This window comes from Phaenicophaeus curvirostris, chromosome 15, assembly GCF_032191515.1.
Source record: "Phaenicophaeus curvirostris isolate KB17595 chromosome 15, BPBGC_Pcur_1.0, whole genome shotgun sequence".
Taxonomy (NCBI): Eukaryota; Metazoa; Chordata; class Aves; order Cuculiformes; family Cuculidae; genus Phaenicophaeus; species Phaenicophaeus curvirostris.
Genome location: NC_091406.1, coordinates 7,739,060 through 7,762,236, shown reverse-complemented (window position 1 = coordinate 7,762,236; position 23,177 = coordinate 7,739,060). Strand labels below are relative to the sequence as shown.

The 23,177-nt window shown below is 41.2% G+C and overlaps 1 protein-coding gene across 7 annotated transcripts in view; it reads right to left on the bottom strand.

Annotated features, from left to right (window-relative positions):
* Positions 1–23,177, bottom strand: part of SGCD (sarcoglycan delta) — a 376,457-nt gene that overhangs the window by 108,556 nt on the left and 244,724 nt on the right. The gene's annotated exons all lie outside the window — the stretch shown is intronic.

The following is a 23,177-nucleotide window of genomic DNA, read 5'->3' as shown; positions in this document are numbered from 1 at the left end:
TAAAGAAAACACTTGTTCCGACTGCTGAAGTTTAAAAACTGAATGTGCAAACTAATTCTGGATTTCCATAACCTTGAAATGTCACCACACATGGATTATACTTATGCTTATGCCTGCTCTTTTAAACAGAACCTTTAGAAGTCCTCACACACAAACACGGCTTCGTGCTCTTTGGCAGTAACACATTCCACTGAGAAGTGCATGATTCCATTTGCTGTGGGAATACAATAAACAAAAGGCGAACATGTAATCATACAACTAGGAATAAAAGTCATACACAGGCAAGGAAAAAAAATAAAAAGCAAGGACAAGAATTAAAGAGCAAAGCAAAACAGAGAGACAAAATAGCTCATGCTAACCTTTTCATGATGCTAAAAGAATTTACATAAAATCAGTTTTGCTGCTCAGCAGCAAGGCCATTTCAACTCACATCTGCCCTGGACAACTCTTCTTAAAACACTGTTGAGGCATCCCGCCAGCTGCTGAAGTACCCACCAATATCCACAGACCAGGGACCAAATATTCCTGTCATATTGAGAATTTGCAGTACCTATAAATCACACTTTTGCTGAAACAAAATGATCCTCGCATTTTGCAGTTTTTCTGCATTGATTGCCTAACAATTTCCAAAGGTATAATACAGTTCCAGACCAAGGCATGATGACAGCTCGCTACATCACTTTGAAGTTGGTTTCTGCGTGCAGCTACTGTTATTATCTTGTACTGAACTACAACAGCTTAGCCGATATTTGAGAGCGAACAGAAGCTGCACAATGACAACTTGGCTAGTGATCTGCTCTGCAAGTCGCTCAGACTAGCTTCAACTTATTGAAATCCATCTTCTCCAGAACAACCTCCAAAACATGACTAATAGGCTGATTCTCCTCCAACAATATCTATCTTGGTTCCTGCTGTAAAATAATCAATTACACTAAATGGAATTATTTATACAGAATACGAAAGCAGTTTGGCTTTGGTGTAAGTAATATGCTTATCAGATGGATTAGGATCTAATAGGCTTTTCTCTCTGAAAGTATAGTTGTTCCCGATAGTCTATCAAACCTCTTATGTAAATTACTTTGCTCTTGACAACATATATTAAAGAACTGTATTTTGTTTACAGACTTAAAGCAACAAGATTTTAAATATATTTTAAGGCTGTGCCAATAGAAAAAAAAACTGTGTTTGTGAACTAAATTTGTCTCAGCTTATTTCAACTAATGAAACAAAAGTGAACTCTGTACACTTTTTGTTAATATGATGACTTCAAGTAAATCAAATATTTATGTCTTCAGTCTAGACAAATTAATATACAATCTGTCACAAGAAAAAGAAGGCAATGTCTTCCTTAATGCATGCCTTAATGGAGCATCTTATTTCTCTGGGGTCAGCTCTGGAGACCTGAGGGCTACATGACAAGGTTCAAGGCAACAGCTAGGAGGAAGGGAGCAGCAAGAGCTGATGACACAAGCCGTTTTCATGAACACCCCCAGCACAGAGGGGGTGTCTATTCATGAAAACTGAACAAATAACTGATGGCCCATGAAAACTTACTCAGAAATAAATGTAAGAAAAATTACTTAGAATTCTAGGGGCCGTACTGACTCCTCTTCTTACTCCTTCCTTTCAGGAAGACCGTAGAAGATCCCTTGTGCTGCAATTGGAATAAGAGATGTATTTCTCCTGTATTTGGAGATGCATTACAAGTTCTAAAAGAAGTCTTTGTAATATCTCTATTACATTCAAATATCTAAAACCCCATTTCTTAAAATGTATGCAGGAAGTAGAGGCAGTGTCTAACTTAGGAATATATTTATTATATTTAGCAAACAGAGAAATGATATCGTACATAGCAAAACTTTGGACTTGCATTCATCTGAAGCAAAGGATGAAAGACAGATTTGGGGATTTGTGCATTCATTTTTAAAAAATGGGTAATACAGCACAAAAGCAGTTTGGCTCTGTATGCCCATTTCACAGCTCTGGGCTAATTAATAGCAAGCAAATTACATTTGGCCCAGAGCTTGGCTAAACAAAAAATAATAATGCACACTAAACTGGGTCTTAAATAATTTCTCAAAAGCCCAGATGATTTCTGCTATGAGATGCAAGTAAGCATTTTTGCCAAAAGAGAAGAAATAATGTATGATGCCATTTAAAAGCTGGTAACTGCTTTGCTTACCTGAAAAAAAAAAGGAAAAAAAGTCCCTGGCTTGATTATGATTCACTGTGTGTATCAGTCCTCTGCATCATACCAGAGTATCCTTTTATCAGTGTTATTTGTCAGGACAGATTGAATAATGACAAGTGGAGTGCCGAGCTGGAGTTTACTCACAGATAGGTTAACATCATTTTGTTCCCAGAACAAGTCTCATCGGTCCTTATCAGGAGCATCCCAGAATTGTTTGAAAGTTACAGGCAGCACACCAAAAAAAATTAATTTCCCTGTCTCCCTCCAAGTGTTGCCCAAATCTTGTTACCCTTATTTACACAAAGTAATTCAACAATCTTAGCACAAAATGTTACGGCATTTTTGCTTACTCCTAGAAAATCCAGTAATGTATAATTTCTAGGGACCTGTGCAGGGTTCATTTTCCATTAGATCTGCACATGATGTTTTGTTTTATATATTTTATTGCAGTTTATTCTTCACTTACTTGTAGCAGTTATGAACTTTGCTCACCACTGCAGTCAGTGTTAGGAGAGTCCTAAGACCAGGTCCATCCTGCAACTGCTGCTTGCACCCAAGATCATGGAATCTGCTCTGTTTGGTGAAGGAGCCAATCTGGCACAGGGATGCTATTTCTAATTTACAGCAAGATACACTAGGGATGTTTTTATGCCTCAGGAAACTGAATGTTTTGCATTTTCAAAGAACGTAGATTTTTTGAGCTCACTACTGGAATTAGGAAAAATATATGTGAATCAGGCTATAGTTTTCTCACCTTTTCAAGTCTATCCTGAGATTTCAGCTTTATGAATGACTCAAATAGAAATGATACAACAGGAAGCAGGCAGTACTGTGGACTGACCAGAGAAATGAATTCAGGGACAAAGTTTTCAGACTAAAAGAATTGAACAAAAACCTTCTAACTCAGACAAGGACAGGTGTAATTTTTAATACTGGTTTATTACAACAAACATCGGCTGTATGATTGCACTCTGCGTGTGTCCAGGAACAACCGTGGGTCTGCGACATGAATTTTTAAACACATATTACATTTTTAATCAAATTCAGCAGCGATCTTGATTATTTCATTTACCTTCTGCTTTTGTGGACCCTGTAGATGTAGCAACACAGTAAAACAAATCTATGGTTTAAGCTTTACACTTGTTCTCAAACAAACTTCTAGCATTTTATTAACATTAACATCTGCGGAAGCTGCCTCAAACTATTCATCACAGCACAGCCTCAAGTGAGAGGTGCTTTGCACCCATCTGCATAGTCTCAGCCTTGGGACTTGTTTTGAGATCCTGCCTGTGGCTCTTTTCAGTTGTCCTAATTCACAGGAAAGTTTTGCACTGAATCTTTTTCATTTCAAGTGACCTTGCTCTGATTCAGGCATACAGCTAAGAGTGCAAAAGTGACTCTCAGAGCAATCACTAGATGAGGTTTTTGTTTTAAAACCAGCAAATCTAACTATATTTTTCCAAACATATGCTACACGAAGCCAAGTGATTGTGAAGTCACCACCTTATAACCACACTCAGCTGCTTCTTGGTCCACCCCTATGCAGGGCACAGTGTACCCACCATCCCTCTAATCAATTCTGTCAAAACAGTCTGGATTTCTAAAACTTTCTATTAAAAGTGTTTAAGCCAGTTTGAATCTTTGTGACAGAACAGAGAGAAGGAACAGTGATTTGTGGATTTATGCCTGTAGACCAAAGATAAGCAACACATCCTCAAAGGACGAACCTCTCCTAAACCTGCTCATCACTTCTGACCACTGTGTAACCCTCCCTAGGACCAGTCATCTTGTTGACCTAAGTTACACATCAGCTCACAGCCTGTAATACATCCAAGTCAGGCAAGAGAAAAGACAGCTTAAAAACTCATTCAACACTTAATTTTTACCTTCACAAGGTTTGAACATCCGCTTTTTTTTTTTTTAATTTATATGCTGGTGGCAATCATATTAAATAAAATTTGCAGTACTTTACTGAGAACAAGGGAAAACCACCGAGGCTGCAGACCTCTCCATTACAGATGCTGAACAGATGTTTTCAATGTCAATTTGCATTTTGAACTGAAATTAAAGGGCACAAATCTCAATGGCTTTAAGACTCTGCCAGCAACTTGCGAATACTAACAAATGGCACCTAATGATCCATCAAAATGGGTGATTTTTCTAGTTCTTTTTAGGAAGTAAAGATTTCACTAAATAAATAAAATAAAAGAGAAATAAGCAAAAATCTCAAATAATAAAATAAAGAACTTAAAAAGAGGATCTTAAAGCTTCAACTACAAAGCCTGACAGCTGTGCGAAAGTCTAATGGCAGAGATAGGGTTTGATATTCTCTTATTTGAGGAAGCTTTGAATCTCATATAATTTTATCAGATTTGGAATCATTTTCTAGGGGCCAGACAGCCAACTAGTGTAAATCAGTTGAGCTCCATTAACTTCTACAGAATTATAGTTTCCAATTTACATCAGCTGAGAACTTTGCTGTTATGCTACTATTATTAGCTGCTATTTATAATGCAATAATACCTAACACAGTCATCTCAAACATGTGCCTCAACAGGCTTTCTGACATTGCCTGCAGACACTGGAAGACTCTGCTTCTCTAGCCCATGTTGCCCAGAACAACAAAGTCGTCTCTGTTGTACTACTTGCTCCATATTCATCCAAACGGACTACTGAGGCTGGACTTTACTGGTTAATACTGAAATCTCAGCCTAGATTTACGGTTATGTATATAAACATAATAATTATGAAGTCAATAATAATAATACTGCACATTATTACGCAAAAGCTGCTTCTTAAAAAAAAAATAAATCTCATAGTGGAAATCTGCCAGGGACCAAGAAGGAGAAAAAAGGGCAGAGAAACGAGGTGGGGTTACACAGGAGGCCAGCTGAAGTGCTGCTGCCCCGTGTGATGGCTGGGCCACTTACTTCTCAGGGAATCAAAAATCTTCCACATTCAAGCAATACAGGGGGACTGCAGAGATCCAAATCTCACATTAACTTTTCCCAAGAAAAGAGTCAGTTTTGAGCTTTCCCTCACACCCACTAGATTTCCTGCAGATCTTGTTTCTTGCTAAGACTTGCCTTCTTTTCTGCAACATAAATTTAAGGCAGAGCACAATCACAAACCTGAAATCCCCTTCAGAGATGAACCAGACTATTCTCCAAGGTTTATCACTGTCCTGTTCCCACATCCAGGCAATGTGGGAGGATGAAGACTAAGATGCAAAAATCTGCTGGGTCCAGGAGAAGGCAGAGAGAGAAGAGACACCAAAGAAATGATCATTTGCATTTACAAATATGGCATGAGGCCCATAACTCATGGCATGATCAAAACTTTTCAGCATTTCTAATCAAAGCAGTCTGTTCATTACCTGGTTGGTTCCCTGTTCTGAAGCCAAACTTCCCTTAAGTTCAAGGGCTCAGGAAGAGAAATCTGTTGCAGACCTTTCTCTTTTTATTTATGAACTCCTACTCAGTAGTCTTCAGTCTCCCAAAGTGTTTAAGCTTATGCATAGTCTCTCTGAGTTAAATGGGACTGTTCACATGCCTGAAGTGCAGTCCTTTGCTGGATCAGGGTAGCAGCTCACTTATCAGTCTTTCTGGGCTCTATACATTTTGTTCAAACATTTTCTAAGGCACATGGGTTAGTGTTAAATATAGAAAGCCCTCTGTTCCATTTTTTTTTCTCTAAGACTGTCACATGCTGCTGAGTTTTACAGCAGTTCTGTGCACAGATCTGTGGAGCACAAAGCTGCCACTGCTTGTCCACCATGAGATTGTGGGTGCCTGGAAAGGCATAAGACAGATCATCTCCAAACTTCTAAATAGTAAGAAAAAGTTTTCCATCAGGACCCAATAACTGAACATCTTATTCTGCCCCTGTCAATAATTTGGCTGACTACAAATCCTGAACCATTTGCTGGGTTTGTGCTGCTCTCTAGGAGAATGACTGAGAGCTCTGTATAGACTGATCAAACAACACATTAATATTTCACAGCTGGGCTCAGGTTGACCAGCAGTAATTATTCCACCGATTACTTTTTCATTTGAAGTGCAGCTGGTCATCCATTACTTTCTCCACAGCTTTGAAGGTCCAATAATTCCAATTATTTTTATCAACAGGAAACAGGTAAACTGGCTCTATGGAAATCTTCCTCAACACGGACACCGAGTAGGTGACTGGAAGCTCACCTCCATTTCAAATCCACTCTTGAGAGCTGAGATGTCTGTGTACAGTGCCAAACTCTTTCCCTGATTTTCCAAACTAGAACACAGTATGTATTACTGCTGTATAAGCCTATAGCTTTGACCTGTACTTAAAGTCAACAGTCACTAAGCTTTCCTGTGTGTTCAGTTACCTTGGACAGGACTGGACCATCAGCTGGTTTTCAGTCGTGAAAATACTGGCTTAATCCACAAACATCATACTTCAAAAAATAAAACCCCGCAGTGACACAGGGCAACACTGGCCAATCTTGTCCCTGAAGTCCACATAGTGTTTTCTTCACTAATCACTGTCCCACCAGTTACGTAACACAATCCAGGCCAGGCCACTGTCTTGTAGCTCCTGGAGAGCTGTATGTGGCCGAAAGGACACAAGGGCAGCTGTCTCGCATCAAGGGACATCTGCTGAATCCAGGTACTGGAATGAAAGATTGTTTTCACAAGGCATTGCAGCATGAATTTTCTGCATTGTTCAGAGCAAAGGAAGACTTTCAAGTTCTCCCACACTTCTTGCAAGCTTTCTCCTTGCACATAACACCGTAATGTACGCTACGGAGCTCAAAACTTGCAGCGGCCCAAACACTGAAAGCTGGCAGTCAGATCTGGTCGGCAAGTATGCATTTAATCTTGGAAACATTAGCTGGATTGAACCTGCCTGCTGATGAGGCATACTCCCTTGCTTGACTGGAAGGTCATAAACACCCCTGATATTAATGGCCTGATGGAAGTCAAGGCTCCATGCAGATGGACTGTTCTCTCCCCATTCTTCATCCACCAAGAACTTTCTGCTCCACTTGTTCAGCAAGTGGGCACTTTGAATAATGTGGCAAAATGTCATTTATCTATTCGTAGGGTGCCTCCGCCTCACTGCCGCAGTACTGCCAAGTTTGCTTCAGGACAGAATTTTATGCTGCATGTATTTTTCTTAATGTAAAGGTTCATTTAAGAGATCTGTTCTACAAAATGATAGTTCTGGTGTTCACTGCTCTGCTCCAATAGCAGCTACATTTCATCCTTTCAGTGGGAGTGAGATTGCTTCTCTTTGACTCAGTGGGAGGGAAACTTCTGTGATCTTCTCATGCCATTGCTTAAGCATGTGCACTGCAGCAGCTTCTATTACATTAGGACCAGGCTAATAAGATTAACAAAGCGAGGCTGTGGGGCTCTTCTGTTCCCCATTATTCTGATCAGGCTCTTTCCTCTCCCCAGTGCCGCCCACAAGTGAAATGATTGAATGTGTGCGCTGAGCATGCACTGCCTCCTGTGTTCCTCTACATGCTACTCCTAATACCGCGTCACGCTCCACTGGAAACACAGAAGCAGTGAAACTTCAGCATATGAAGTCCACAGACAGATGCAGAGAGGTACATTTAGGATATTCTCCTCCACAGACTGCACTGCAGCAGCTACCACCTCAGACCTACACTGCTGACGATCCTTGGGATATTCATGCTTTGCCATAATGTGAGAGCCTGCACACTCCTACGCAGCATCATGTGGAGAGATGCTTCCCCAAAGAGCAGAGGCATTTACAGCCAGCAAATCTCAGCTTTCTGTGGGCAGGTGCTGCATGTTAGTGAATGCTGAACTGGGTTTCTCCTCTGAAGGAGCCACTCACAAGGCTGAAGACCCAACTCTGCCCAGTGGCAGTGCCAACAACAGCCTTGCCTGGGAGCCAGGCTTTCTTATGTAAGACCCATGTGTCCCTACACAACACATTCATTTAAAATACTTGGGAAGTGCTATAAAAAAAGTGTCCTTATTTCAGCTCACTGAGTATGAAATGCATGCATAATATTCAGGAAAGTTACAAGAGGATAATTTTATTGGCTATAATATTGCATCTTACTGAGTCCCCAAAGGCACAATCCACCAAGCACAGGAGTATCCCAGTAGGTATGCCTACGTTGCTAACTTAAAAAAGAGCAAAAAGGAATTCTGGGAGCAGGCAAGAGCACAGCATGCTGCTACACTCGCCTCCTGGCCATGGAGGGGCCTCCTGGGCACTTGCAGACCTTCCCGCATCAAGCACAGCTGCTGCCATCCAAAACTGCCCTCCAGCAGGCTGAGCCACCTGGTCAGCAGGCTTTCCACAGCCCCCATGGGCTCCAGGCAACAATTCCCAGACACAGCCCCGGGCTGAGCTCCCAAGCTGTCTGTCTAGAGGGGCAACAGGTTTTGCACTGGGAATTTCTACATACCAGTCTGTGCTCTGCTCTATCTGGAAAGCTGGGGCGATCAAATATTTAACATATTGAACAAGAGCACTCCCAGCTAAGAGGAACAGCAATTAAAGACCTGCTGACTTATCAGATATCAAAGGGGAAGTGACACAGTAGGGAATAGAAATATTTTGAAGCACCCAGACGTTTGCTGGGCCAGGGATTCACATTAACAGCATCCCAAACAAGCAGGGAACAATGTTTGCTTAAAATCCCCAGTGGACAGCTGCATCATCAAGAGGGAAAAAACAAAGGAAAATGAGCATGTCAAAGTTTATAAAAAATACATCACTTATTCTGCAATAAAAATGATGGAAGATAGCAGTGTTATGGTCCTAGATGCCTGCAACCTGTCTGTACACCACAAGGGTAGTTCAGAAAGTTTGGCTTTCTCTGTAAGTTTATCCACTTCTATGTGCATACAACAGTTATGCATGTATTTTATTATGTGGCTAGTCCTGATGTCTCAGTTGTATCTGCTCATGTGTGCTCTGCTTGCTGGCCTTGAAGCAATGCTCTGACTCAGATGATATGTGCGAATCTGATCACAGATACTGGATCTTAAGGTCACATCTGATTTCCCTTGAGCAGAAGACTGTGTGTGCAGCTGCTGAATCAGCATACTGATGACACTCATGGGAAAGGATTAGGAGGCAAACCTCAAGTCCAATAAACTCATCCATGAGCCTAATGAAAGCAAAACTGGACCTGCAGGCATTAATATCCACATGAGCATAGCTGCTGTGAATACACAGGTCCTGTAAGTGCCAATACTATGTGCAGTGACTTGGAATTTGCTGCGATTCATCACCAGGGGACACTAAAAGCACCAAAAGACACTAAAAGAAACAGAGAAGTCCCTATAGCTGATGATGCTGAACACGTATCTACTACCTATTTGCTCACCCTTACAGACAGGCACGTGGCATTGACTAGCTGGTCAGCAGCAGGGCAGGCACCAGCACAGAACTGGACAGGAGTCCATCCCTGTGTGATTTCTAGACATATTCAGCACCTTCACTGCTAAAAAACCATGCTTAAAAGCAAGTAATTGCATAAGTCAGTACAGGACTGGTGGCTTACAACTTATCAGCTCTTCCTTTGGGAAAAAGTCCTTTATGGCACCACATGGTTTACGTCTCCAAATATCATAAAGAAAGACAAGTAAACTTCCTCACGGCAATATCAAAAGTGTAATTTACAAACTACAAGGGTTATTACTTCTCTCTACTCCACAATGTCCCCCTGCTTCTGTTTCCATAAACCTTCCTGGTGTCCTGCAAATATCCCCACAAAATTACCCACCTGTAGAGACATTATCCTGATTTCAGCACCAGAAAGTGGTCACTCAAGCAAGTCTGTGTACCTCAGTTCAGGTGTTCATTTTTAAGTTTGGCTAACCTTAAAGCAAAGTGCCCTCTAAGTGCATATAGCTTGAGCCCTACAATACTTAATCATTAACGATTTAAAGCAGAAAGGAATTTAAGTGAGTTAGACATCCTGTAATAGGCCTTTTGACTAGGGCCATTAGGAACATTTTGGTTCAGTTCAGACATAATTTATCATCCTGAGTAGAATTCACCTGAAAGGAAAGCAGCGCCTTCTGCTCTTGTAGCTCTCCTCTTATTTAAAAAAAAAAAAAAAAGGAGAAAAAAAATCCATTCAGCTTTTCTGATTTCCTAAATAGCTTAAGGTTATGAATGCCAGATAGCTTCCAGCTAGGCATTTATGCTGCCTTTAATAGCCAAAACCTATCAGAAACCTCCTGAGGCTAAATACAGAGGAGAGAGCAAAACCTAATCATTTTATATTCCAATCCCTGGTAGGAGGAACTTGCTGAAAGAAGGTTAAAGCACTGTAGATCAGTCTCTTTACCATTTCTAACTCACCAATTAATTATCACGGCTTGGCTAGTTCCTTAGCCAACATGCAGCTTCACTGACTTCAGGGCACCACGAAAGCAGCCGAGCTACCCCAGCACCTCTGCAGCAGCAATCCCCAACACTAATGTACTTCTGGTTAGTGACAGTAAATTAAGAAAAGGGCACAGCTTAGCTATTAAGTAGCGACAGCGCCATAAAATAAGACATTCCAGCATCTATATGTGATTTTTTGGCTGGTGTCAACTTACAGTGATGTTCCAGTTATTCTGTGGAATAGAAAGTCTGACAGCCTCTATAAGCATGGCTCATTTTTATATGGGAAACGTATAAAAATGCTGATGCGTTATACTGTTGTATATAAACATGAAAAATAGCAAAGGTAAGCCAGAAAAGGTTTAAGTCCTTGAGAATGTAATAGAAAAAATATCCAGCCATCTTTCTGAGTGATTACAGAATATTACATCCCTATCAAAGAACTGTGAAAAATAACAAAATGCTGCTAGGATGGACATGTTCTCTGCTTAATTTAGTAGATTTTGAATGTCATTTCTACTGAGCTGTAGTGATTTTGTTGCTTTTAAGTTTTAAAGATTTTTTTCCTATATAGACAAGCACAGGAAAGGTATGAAATACCTGAAATACATCTCAAAATACGTGAATATAAAAATGCCATATTCTCATATTACACTGCAAATACTGACATATATTACCTCTCTCCCTTTCCCTATAATGTAAAACCATGCATGCTACCACATTCCTTTAACACAAGGCATAGGCCATCCTTGCACTTCGACTGCAGAAATCATTCTACAGCTGGGCTGTAGACATCAGCACAGGAAAAATACTGTATTGAAATTCATTCCTTTGATTATAATAAGATGATATTGAATGCCTGACTTGGCATGGCTGTGAATGATTTTTAATGGAATTAAGGTCAAGAAAGATTGGGACTTACTATAAAAACGACACATCAGACCACCTGTTACTTTTAGTAGCAAACACAGATGGACAGTGAGGAAGGGAATGAGCACACTCTGAGATTATCATTGACTGCAAATTTTTAAAAACTCTAATTTACTCATTAAAACTCAATGGGGACACCTCTGATTGGACTTGTTATCCATAGGATAGAAAAGGAAGCACAGAAAGTAGTGATCAAGCAAGAGGCAAAGCATCACACCAAATCCATGGCAGTCATACTCCCTAGTTCCCAAGGCACACGAAGACTGGCTACTGCCATGTGACTACAGCCTGAAAGCACGGGCAACTGCTCTGCTTCCACTCCTTATCATTTTAAAGGATTTTCACAGGGGGCTGGTAGCTTTTGTCAGCAATCAGCATATATTACTAAGACAATTCACAGGGCTTCTATAAGCCAGAAGGAGTCACGCTGGGTGATCTGCTTTCTGCTCTAAATATAGCAGCACAAGAAATGAAATCCAAGTTCCAGATTTCAGTGGGATTTCCCAGGGTGAAATACATTGCACACATGGCTCATTAGAGACCTTTAAAACAAAAACAAGAAGTACAGATTGCACCAGTGTATTCCCTTGTCGGTGCTGTTACTGAAAACATTTTGGATGAATGGTGGTCATTTCCCCACCATGAATCTCATCATCTCTCTACACTTGCTTTCAGTAAGCATTTCAGACGGCTCATCCAATATGAACATCAGTTGTAATTGTGACTGAGCAGTGAATTTAGCCATTTAACTTCTTATTTCTTGTTGAATGAATTAATTTTAAGAACAGGAAAACATGGAATGCGGAAAATGCCATCAGATGCTCAGGCTAAGGTATCTTCCCTTTCCAAGGTAGACCTTCTATCAATCTCAGTTAATGACCTATCTCCATAAATAAGTGCTTGATTCAGAAGTGATTTGTGTGAACAAATATGTAATAAGCAGGAATTCCCTTTATAGCATGCAGGGGAAATAAAGACTGTAAAAGGAATTTGATATTCTAGATTCCCAGAACAAAATTCTTTAATATCTTGTTTTGAAAGATCAAATATTTGTTGTCAGAAACAATACCACCCTACTAAATAATCTGAATCAAAATCAGCACCTACACATGTCTATATAACTTGCACCTACACAAAATACAAGTATTTAAGGGTTCTGCATACAGAACAAAAGCACTTTCTTTTTTTCCTTTTTCCTAAAATGAAGAGGTGCGCTTTACCAACCGCACACTTGCTAAGAAAGAACAGAGACAGGTCACACATATTTTCATATATTTAACTGTAGCTGCGACTTCATAAAATACAACAAATCTACGGCTGGCAAACAATGACATCTCCACTTCTGATTCACCTGTAGCCCTTTAAGTGGTCACTCTGAAAGATTTCAGTCCATCTAGACATTTTTTGTCTCATTGTACATTAAAGAGAACCTTCAAGATAATAAAAAAGCAGAACTCAGACGCACATTCCTGCTGACTTATGTGACACAAGGCGTTAATGAACAACAAAGAATACAGGAAAGCAGAATGCTTTCATGATTTTTAACATCAATATCTTCAGCAGAGAGAAAGAACAGTAGAAAATGGCCATGTCTGCTGCTACAACATGTACACTTTTATTTTTGTCATGCTCGTTTTCAGATCTGTAATATGAGGCAGGATTTTAATAGAGCCGAAGGGTGCAATCAGAGCGACTGTGCTGGCAGAAGCGGCATGGAAATGCTGATAGTTGTAATTAGGCAGAATGTGTAATTGGAGTGCCACACGCTTGAGTCTGAGGTGGTAGCTATAACGCGAGGTGCTGTGCTCCTCCCCAGACGTGGGCTCCCATCATACCCCTCTCCTCTCTGTGCCCAACAGGCGCTATGGCTCCTTGGTGAGAGGAGAACGACTGGTTCCTAACACCCGTGGCACACATTGGTGGTTTAAAGATGTCATGCCTGCTTCAAGAGCACACTCAATGCACCAGGATTACCAGGGCAAGGCACGAACAAGCATTCCAGAAAAGGCTGCCCAAGCCTAGATTCTCACCTCAACACCAACTGTCAAACTATAAGCAGTTTGTCATGGGGAAGAGCAGCTTCTTGCAGCAACAAAGGCTAAGCCTGTGGCTTTGGAGCCACGTAGAGGTGGAGGAGCAGGGAGACGTCTGTGGTGTTTTCAACCTCAGAGAGAGTTGCTTAGCCCCACACACCTTGAGCTGGCAAAGCCCTCTCCTGTGCTTCACAGGACACACTACGCCAAAAGGCTTGTAATTTTTTTTTCTACAATAACCAAAATACCGCTGGAAGTCAACACAAACTGTACAAAACCAGAAACCTGTACTGGTCCATCAGAAGGACCTAGGCAAGGTACATGCTTCTGCACCCTGCTCCCTTCTGCAGGGGATACCCTCACACAGCACAGCCAGGTTGGGAGGATGGGCTGTGCCCCTGGACTTCTCAGAAACACAACACAAAGCAGGTTTTTGAGTAATTAAATTTTACTTTTTAGCTGGTTAACCCACACTGAAGAATCATTTATGAGGACCTTCAGTCACCTTAATTGCATAAGGGTAAAATAATTTTAGGGACCCTGTGTGTGAGAGTAAACTTCTCTGTTTTGGCTTTTTTTTTTCCCCTTTTTCCTTTGGTGGGGTGGAAACTCTGAAGACTTCAATTAGAAGCAATTACTGAAGATGTAGAGGCTTCTCTGAGGTTAAGCCACCCTTCATTTTCTCAAGAGAAACCTTTAATTAAATGCAAATAATCACAAATTTCATATAGCAGATTGCCATAATTTCACTGTTAGTTACTGGACCTCATTTAAAAAGGAAAGAGGTGGGCAGCAGTGCTGGGCGGATGCAAAATAATGAGGACTCAAGAGGTCAAGGCTGAATTACCTGCGTAAATCTGTTGATCTTCTATAAATCTGTCTGCAACCACATCACTTCAGTGTTAACAAGTTGTCCTTCATGTAAGTGCACTGGAGTGTAGTCCCATAGAAACTCAGGTCTCAATACAAATAATTACCTCAGTCCATCTTCCTGTTGACCGTGGCAGCGAAGGCAGGATGGGTAATGGGGAAGATGTAATTGAAGTGGAAATGACCAGAACTAAAATGCAAGCTATGATGAATTCAAATGCTATATTCAAGCTCATCTCCACAGCAGAGATCTGGAAGAGCAGGCACACAAAACGGCATCAAATATTTTAAATACATCTATCAGATCAGGTATGGTGGTGCATAAGCAGAGAAGGGATAATGTAGCCTCTGCAAGAGGAAAAGAGGAAGACAGATTCCACACAACCCCACGTCTATTCTGTCCTCAAAACTGTCAGCTTTTAGAGCAGGTTCTGACATTTACAGAAGGTAAATAAAGTAAATGCATAAAACTGCTGAGAATATGCCATTTTTTTTTTCCTTACTCCTTTTGTTTAGTTAAACAGAAGCTTATCACAGCTAAGGGGCAGCAGTTAGCCTGCAAGCTAGAGCTTCACTCAAAGGAGGTGAGGGTTTCTTCTGCTCAGTACTTTGCCCAGTCATGTACAGTGTAAGAGAGAGCCACTCCTGTCTCCTTTCCATGGATTATGCCACAATCCAAGGTGCAAAACAGCAGGGGTTCAGGACCAAACACCATGAAACATTTTAAGAAGCAGCTTTCTGAAAAGCTGTTGGCTTTGCACCTCCAGGACAAGTTGACGTAGGCATGGAGGCTACTCCAAGCAACACCTTAGCCTCAAGGCAACCACTCAGAAGAGGTTCTGAAGAAGAATCATATTTTTGTTATAGCAATGGCTGCTAGGTCTTAAAAACTGAAAAAGGTCACTGCTCTCTGCCGTGCAGAGTGTTCAGCAGGGATGTCAGAGAGCTCAGAAGAAAAAAATGCACAAGGAACAAGAGAAGAAGCAGTGGAAAACTTACTCCACAGCTCAGCTTGGTATGTCATTTCTGTGTGGATGCTTAAATTAAATCATTTCTCCTACTGTACTGTGAGAATATGGGGAGGGATCAGGTTGTAAGCTATTCAGAGGACTTATTGGCATTTTAGCAGTGAGCTTGTTTTTGTTCTTTCGCACATTTATAATAATACCTTTTACATGTTCTCCAAGAGACAAATCTCTCTCTGCTTCAGAACTGCTAGTCTGAAGATCTTTTGTTGGCACTGAGACGAATGCTAATGTGAAATATCATATTTCTTCAGATGAAAGAGAAGCTGAGAACAATCCCCTCTGGAGGGAGGTGACAGAAGGCGGGAGCTGGGATCAAGAGTTTATGACTCACCCCTCCCGCACAGCCCACCAATGCCCTTCATGCTGTTCACCAGGTCTTGCTGCTATCACATCGAGGAGCAGCTCCTCCCGGTCTGATAATGCTTCCCATCACAATTCCCGCACCACAGTGGGGACTTGGGGCACCAGCAGCTGGGACATTCAGAAATGCCTGGAAATTAAGCATTTTGCCAGAGACCAAATACTCAACGTCACATCACAAACCACCTGAATCCCTGCTACTCTCCTCCCTTCTCCATCTATTTTAGTCTTTCTTTTCTTGGAGGGGCCAAACAAAACCATAACATAATCTGAATTCAGCAATATATTTTCCTGCTGTGGAGACATGCAGAAATCTGGTTATTCAGGTGCGACAGCATGGTCCATACAGCAAATCTGCCAGAAGATATTTTGCCTATGTGCATGCTCTGAACCGCAAGGAGAGGAGCGTTGCTGAGTTTCCAACAGCTTCCTTCAGATAAGTAGTAACACTAAGAGATGCTGGGTGTCTGGATTTTGGAGCTAAATTCTCAAGTGTCTGATAGGAAAACAGCACCAGTAGAAGTTTTTCTACTATGGGGACATTAATATTAATCTCTCACTCCTGGTGAGTAGTAAGTACAAAGCTTATGCAGCAGCTTCTTTCACAGTAAGAATCTAATAAAAAAGATTGCTTTCTTATGCCTTCTAAAAAAATAACAGAAACTAGATATATTTGAGATATGCCTGTCTTCTGGTCGCATACTTCTGGTCAGATGGCTTAAGTACAAAGAGTGGCTTAGAAACAATTGAGAAGGGAGAGCTGGAAGCCTTTCCATTAGATGGAAATACCATCACATAAGCCTCAGTTCTTCACAAAACCCAGCCCAAAGTACTTGAGCAACTAGGACCATCTACCATCATAACACTCAGTACATCGCAGACCACCTTGTGCAGTAGTCAAGGAGTAAACCCAAAGAATTACCAAAACGGCTGCAGTGCAGCACATCCAGCTTGGTTTAATGGTACTAGTGGACGACTTAACAGTGTCAGTATTTCTTTTGTTCCCATAACATATCTATAAGCCTATTTAATGCCATGGCAGGCCTCAGAAAACTCAGTGGTTCAGAAGAGAGAAGAGACAGTGAGATAAAAACACAGAGTTCTTTCATCACTTTTTGGTAACAGGGAAGATGAAAGCATTATGTGCTTATGCTAGCTGAGAAAACGTGGTATTAGGATAATAAAAATGAAATATTGTCAGAGACTGAGTTTTCAGAAGCGTAGCACTAGAAGAAACTGATGCATATATAACTCAGCAAGTCATCAGTACTAAATCCTCCAGAGGATGCAACAATGAAGGGGTCAAACTTGTAATAACAATAACATCATGCAATATCCCATTAAAACTGACTATATTATTCTAAATTCCAAAGGAATGAAGGAAAAAAAAAAAAGTACTGTGTGTATCTTTTAAAAACATAAGTAATCCCAATTGCTTTTCAAACAGAAACAGAAACTGTCTAGGAATTAATTTTGGATCTCTAAATAAAGAGTCAAAGAAAAGCATAACACATGTTTTCGTCAATCCAGCAGGAAGGAAATAAGAATTCAGTGCAAAAATCTACAAATAAAAAGCATTACAGTGAAGGGTTTGATACATTGATATCAATGCCAAGATTCCTACTAAATTCCAGGGGGTAAGGATTTCACCCATAGAAGCTTCTTCATTTGACAGTACAGTCACTCATGGAATTGCTGGTGTTGTCAGACCTCTACAAGATTAACATCTTTATATCAGATGATGCTGTCCATGTGAATGAGGAAAGAAGGGAAATACACAAACCTCTGGGGTCATGCAAGCAGTCTCACAACAATTACATGTTTCACAAAAAGTGCCAACAAGAATTAGGATGGGAAAGTGCACGATTTTGTATGCACCTGTGTAAGGGAGAGAGAGGAAGAAACACCCCCTCACTCCCTCCTCTATTAGGATGTAGTAACATTAATTCTACCTCTAAACAATTTTAGCTGACTAGTTACAGTTGCACTACAAACCAGAAGCCAAAAAGTAGGGATCAGATTTCTTTCCCATGTTGGCTTTATCATTGTACCTAAAGAGGCCCGAGAAATCATGAAAAAAAGGGACTATAAACCGCACAGTCATTTTATTCTGAGGCAATTTGAAAAAAAAACAAACCCAAAATTTGAACATAATGTGTTCCTTTAAATCATTAATAAAAGAAACCTGCCTGTTATGGCAATGCACTTTCCTAACTCTAATCCATCTTTACTGCTGCGTTATTACCCTACTGTTTTCCTGTAATTAAATTGTGACAGGTAGTTTACACACAAGAGGGAGTAATTGTATTGGAAATAACTGTTCATAACCAAATTTTAAAAGCTCATTTTTCTTATCTATCAACTTTTAATAAAGAAAGCAAGATAATAATGATATTTAGCATTTGCGCCACCACCAACAGCATTTTGTCTTTCTAAATTGCTAACATTTCATTCAACGATGCTAAAACATACCTCTTCAATTCAGAACACAGCCTGCAGGGGAGAAAAGAATAAGAAAAATCCAAACAATTGAGTTCCTGCTCAATTGAAATCATAAAATATGGCAGCACCTGATGCTAAAGGACTCAAAACTTCAAAACCCTTGCATGGTTCTGCACAGAGAGCACAGAGTCTGAACATCCTCTAGTTAGGGAGCACCCCAACCTCAGCCTGATGAGGGCAGCAGGGGAAAATCCCTCTCTCACTGCATCTGAGGAAGACGAAATGAGGAAGGTCATTGCCTGCCCATTCCTACATTGCATTTCCTTGAAGATGCACCCATAGACGACACAAGCAGCCTTCATGGATTTGCACAGACCTGGATGCCGCATGTGCTCTCCTGGCTCAGAGGAAGATATTAAGATTGGCTTGTTAAGGGCCTCCTGAATGCCAAAGTTGCATAATATTTTCACAGAATCACACAGAATCACAGAATAACCAGGTTGGAAGAGACCCACCGGATCATCGAGTCCAACCGTTCCCATCAAACACTAAACCATGTCCCTCAGCACCTCATCCACCCGTGCCTTAAACACCTCCAGGGAAGGTGAATCAACCACCTCCCTGGGCAGCCTGTTCCAGTGCCCAATTACCCTTTCTGTGAAAAATTTTTTCCTAACGTCTAGCCTAAACCTCCCCTGGCGGAGCTTGAGGCCATTCCCTCTTGTCCTGTCACTTGGAAGAAGAGGCCAGCACCCTCCTCTCCACAACCTCCTTTCAGGGAGTTGTAGAGAGCAATGAGGTCTCCCCTCAGCCTCCTCTTCTCCAGGCTAAACACCCCCAGCTCTCTCAGCCGTTCCTCATAAGGCCTGTTCTCCAGCCCCTTCACCAGCTTTGTTGCCCTTTTCTGGACTCGCTCCAGAGCCTCAACACCCTTCTTACGGTTTTCCTTACAAAGACTGTGCTGAAGCCTTAGGTGTGGATGATTCTTAGAAGATAGTTTTCCATTAATTACAAGCCTTGCAAGCTGATTAGGGGAAACATATTAATTTTCCATTTATTAATGTTCACAGTCTTGTAGAACTAATAAATAGGCCTACGGGGTGCTGCATGTGTCCCAAAGAGCATGTAATAAAAAACAGACACAATCAACTGTTTGAAACACCAGGGAAGGGCAAAGGAAAAGCAAAGGACCCTCAGCTGTCAGATGGGCAGACAAGTAGGTGGACATTTGCCATTTAAATTCAGCCACAAAAAGATGATTGTCTCCCCTATTTAGATGTTAGTCCTGTTGCCTAAAAGGCTATAAAGGGGTACTAATGGATAATGATTTAGACTCCTAACACTGTTTAAAATATCAGGTACTGTATGCTACCCTTGTGGAAAGAGGTCAATGCACTGTTATTGCTCATTACCTGAGCCCTCTGAGCCTTGTTTAAAATAAGGATATTGGTTTGCTTGTGTTCATGTAAGCACATCTTTGGTTGTAATATTCAGAAACTAATACAAGAGGAAGGTTTTAAAAAATAGTTTAAGCTTACTAGTAACAGCTGAAATAGAGTAACAGCCCACAGGTGTTAGTGTTTTCTCCCCAAACCCAGTATATGCAAACCACATATATCCATCAGGCTTATCCAAGATCTGAATGAAGTAGAGTTTCCTTTACCTATATATCATCAGAAAGTTGAGTGCCGGTTGGTGGTTTCTGCCTCAATTAGGTTAGGGTGCATTTGGGTTTCAACCCAAATTGGTGGCTTTAGTCCAGATTCATTCCATGGTTTGGCTTAAAAATCAAAGTAAAGTTTAGAGGTAGCATCCTTTACAGAGCTTCCTGCAGCCCCAGAGCAGTGCAGCCCTGGTGTAAATGAATGGGATAAATAGACCTGGCTGTCGTACAGGCAGATGATATTTGAGGTCCTCTCCAGGCCTATTTTTCATACAACCCGTGCCTGATAAAGGCATTTAAAACCAACTGGGTGAGAAGGGAATGACCATGGCAGAGGACAGACTAGATAGTGATGAGCTGGCGCCACAGAAACATGACACTGCTTTGACAGCCATATGCAAAAAGCAATAGTTACTCATAAATTTAAGCCGTAAATGTTCAGGTAAAAGCATGCTAAGGGGATGTAAAGAGAGGCCATGGCCTGGCATGGAGTTAGAGTGGATGGATACCACTACAACATGCATGAGAAGGTGATTTTTTTTCCCTGGGATTGTCTGGCTTCATCACCTCCTCCCTTCTTAACTCCCCATTAGCAGCATTTAAAACACTCCCGAGTTTTCTTGAGCAAGTTTGCCATGCTCGTTAAAATACCATGAGCACTTATTGGCTATAATGAGCACTCATTAATTTCTGGTAAGTGCCAGGACTGTTCTGTGGAGCTGAACAGACTCAAGTTCTGGGAGGAGAGCTGAGGGATGGAAAGATACGGGAAATACTACATTTTCCACAAGAAAAGAACTACAAACTTTCCCATCCTCTTTTACTCTGCAAGCCCTGGGGTACTTCAGACGTGCCAAGCAGCAGCTATCGCTTACCGACTACTGGAATTATTCCCCTGTCCCAGAAGGACTCTCAGCTACTCTTATCAGAGCAGGAACAAATTAAAGATTTTTCCATATTTACACCTCCTCATTTGAGAATTTTCCTACATTTGTTACTTAGAGATAAAATCTGCCTCTAAAAATTCACTTAGCAAAGTGAATTTTCTCAGCCTCAGGGAATGATGCAGAAGGGATTGCAGAGAAGGATCCAAAGCATCTGGTGAAGCTGCAGGAGGAACAGGCGATCAAGAGATAAATAAGTGTATATCAGGGCAAGGATCACATTTTACATGCACTGTTCTCATTTTTATATCCAGTTGGCTGTGTCGGAGACACACACCCTGACTAGTGTGGCCATGCCTGTAACCATAAAGCAGTTCCCACTGCAGGATTCAGTGCTACAATCTGTGTTTTTATCACCAAAAGCTGTTCATTGTCTACTAAGATACAAAGATATGAATTAACTAAAACCATACAAATATACTTTACTCTGGACTAATCCCCCAGTGAGTCACAGGAGGTAAGTGAGTTTTAAGAAAATGGAATCAGAAAAGAGCCTGAAGATCAGTGCATCCCCCCAAAATGCTACTGAATATCCTGGTAGGCTGGAAGGGGGAGATTTCTGAAAGTATCTCTGGAGATTACCACTCTGCAGAAGGCCTGCAAAACACAATGCATCAGGAGTAGGCTGTAAGGGAGAAAGGAGCAGAGACGTTCACCCATCTTCCCAGGAAGTTTGTAGAAAGCAGATTGACCACCACCAAAAAGCAGAAAGCATGAGACTGACACACAGAGCTCATGTTTACTAAAGAAATAAAGTAGTATCCCTGAAAAGTGGGAATCTGAAATGTTTTTATTTTGTGCTTGGGCTGATACCCGTACACTGATCAGCATATGATCAAGTCTTCCACCACCTCAGAAATACTTCCCTTTCAACTAAAAGACCACAATACAGCACAAAATACCTACTAAAATGGCATTAATTTCCCAAGATTAAATAACTGGTCTGTTTAAGCATTAATTGCTCCATTTTGGCTCACTCTTCACCCACTCAAAGGAGCATTCTGTGGATTACTGCTTTATAATTGCTTGCTCCCTAAGCACACATGCATTGCAATCTTCTGCACACCTTGACATCGTCCTGGTTAGTGAAAACTAATGCTGCATGTTCCCCTGACACAGTATTTTGTCTGCTGGATACAGTAAGCCAGAAATTGTTTACTCAACTTCTCATGGCCCATTAATGACATAATGTCGGACACAGCTGTTCAGGGCTTCACAAGACCAAAGCAGAGAATAAACGCCAGGGGACTTCAAACATGCTGCTCACATCAGAGCCAGGCTGGGAAAGTCCTTGAAAGTGGTCTAGGGGAATTTAACCTTACAGCTTTCTCATGAGGTAAATCAAGGATTAAAGTCTCAAACTTAGTTTATCCTGAAGAGTCCAACGATCTAAAACCAACTCCATCCGACCTGATCAAGGTGGCAAAGACTGCTTTGAAGAATAGGGGACCAATCATTTAATTTTCACTCTTCCTAGCCAAATTATCTACTGAAAAACTAGAACCTGCCATATATAAAGACTCAGTAGCCCTGGAAGTGGGGCATGCCTGGGTCACATGTACTGACTTTCCATGTGTTTGAGCAAGAGAGGTGAAGTTCACACTGTAAAAAGGCAATTCAAAGTCAAGGCATCCCTTAAGATCTCAAAAAGAGTTTGAAGAGAGTTCAAGTGATGCCCAGAGTGGCTCTAGGCCCAGAAGGCACCGTATGCCCCAGTGCAATCTACCTCCCAGTACGGCTGCCCAGCATTTTTATAGGGGCTTCTGGAAAGCTAACCCAGCCAGGGAGTCTATGCAGCAATGGAATACTGATGGCAGGACTGACGTGCACCCACCACAGCACAACAAGGATAAAGATATGCTCCACACCCAGAGAGCAACCCTGGAAATTATGTTTTTATTCATGAAACATCTGGAACCATATCATTCATCATTACGGAATAACAGGAATCTTCCCTAAGAAAAAGGCAAATCAAGTTTCTTGACTTCCCAGTCGTGGAGAAAAGCAGAAAAAGCCTAAGAGAAAGGCTCAAACTCACTCCCACACCCCAGTTCAAAAAAACCTATTTCATTACTTTAGAAGTACTTTATAACTGAGAACTGGAGGAGAGTGTTGTATATTGTTTACATATATGCATGTGTATATATATAGCAGGTAGGAGGAACGTGATTTGCAATGCTGAGCTGATCCCTCAGCTTGGCAATACTGCAGACATATCCAGCAGAAAAGGAAGATCATTGGGTAAATTCGTTCCTCCCTGTAATAACGTCTAGCCATGGCAACTAAAACATCCCGTTATCCAACCTGTATATAAATTCATGCTCAGAAAAAAGACCACCACCCTCCCTC